This window comes from Bison bison, unplaced genomic scaffold (assembly GCF_000754665.1).
Source record: "Bison bison bison isolate TAMUID 2011002044 unplaced genomic scaffold, Bison_UMD1.0 scf7180017864500, whole genome shotgun sequence".
Lineage (NCBI taxonomy): Eukaryota > Metazoa > Chordata > Mammalia > Artiodactyla > Bovidae > Bison > Bison bison.
This window is the reverse complement of record NW_011495059.1, coordinates 8130130-8131907: the sequence shown is the minus strand read 5'-3', so window position 1 is coordinate 8131907 and position 1778 is coordinate 8130130.

Genomic DNA, 1778 nt, shown 5'->3' with positions numbered 1-1778 from the left:
TCAACCTTAAATGATTTTCAAAAAACTTTAGGTGATATAAATTGGATTAAACCTTCTTTATACTTTGCAAATTATCAACAAATTTATTTAACACTTTAAAAGGAGATCTCAGTTTAAATAGCCCTCGTTCACTTTCACAAGAGACACAAGAAGAACTCTGGTGCATAATAAATTGCAAAAACAGTTTCCTACTCATATTAGAATTTATTTACTCACTTTCATGCATTGGAGAAGTAAATGGAAACCCATTCCAGTATTCTTGCCTGGAGAATCCCAGGGACAGAGGAGCCTAGTGGGCTACAATCTATGGGGTCCAACAGAGTCGGACATGACTAAAGCGACTTAGAAACAGCAGCAGAGTTATTTATACTTCCATCTCTCCATTCTCCCACAGGACTTCTTACCCAACAAGCATACCCACTTAAGAATATAGAATGGACCTATACCCATGTTAGAGAAACGAGATCAGTTACACCCTATCTTGATTTGATTGTTCTAATCATTATCAATGGAAGAAATAGAGCTAAGACTCTAATTGGCTCTTATCCTCATAAATTTGTAATACTTATTAATAAATTTCAATTCGAGAATGCATTATAAATTTCTATCAATTTCCAAATAGCCTTTTTTAATATTTTAGAGATTCCATTTCATTATCCTCCTAACAAACACTGGAATTTCTTCAAAAATACTGAACTTATTACCTCTCACATTGTCACATCATGACCTATATATCTCAAGCTGATATTTTCTATATTGATGGGACTGAAAATGCCAAAGCCTCATTCTACTCTCTCAAAGAATATAAAGTCTTTTATACTAAATTTCACTCTGCTCAACAAAACAAATTATATGGTCTCATTCAGGTTATTCACCTACCTTCTTATCCTATTAATATGGTTTCTGACTCCTTATTTTTAGTTTTTGTATTAAGAAATATAGAAACTTCTACCATAAATTATAATCAATCTATTATCCAACAACCTTTTCTTGAACTAAAATATATTATTAGGAACTGCACTTCCCCCACTTATATTACCCATATTCGAAAATATTCTTGTCTTCTGGGCCCTATGGCCCATGGCAATGGCAATGAACAAGCTGATAAATTTGTCTCTTTTGCTATTAATAAAGAACAACATGCCCTATTATACAATAATGCTGGCTCATTACATCACGTTTTTAAAATTCCATACTGACATTCTAAAAAAAAAAAATTAATCATTGCTTTACTTGTAGGCCCCTACATCTTTGACCCATTACAAAAGATATCAATCCTCAAAGATTATCACCCCACAATGAACTATGGCAAATAGATGTACCTCAATTCCCTGAATTTTATTGCTCTTCCTTCTTACATGTTTCAATCAATACAAATTCTTCTTTTATATGAACCACACCTATCCGAGGTGAAGCTACACTACATGTTATAACCCACCTATTAGCTTGCTTTGCAATAATGGGAACACCTAAGTCTATAACAACAGACGGTGGTCCTGCCTATATTTTTAGGCAATTCAAACACTTTTTTCCATTCATTCTCTATTAAACAGATTACAAACATTCCTTATAATCCACAAACACAAGACATAGTTAAACAAGCATATCATATACTTAAACTACAAATACATGAAAAAAAAATTAAAAGCAGGAATACACAGGAAAACTTCTATCTTCCTCATACAGAGCAGACTTTACTAGATTCCAATGCAATATATTGTTTAAGCCTATAACTATTGTTAATATAGGATTGTTAATATAGCTTTTTTTTTTTTTAA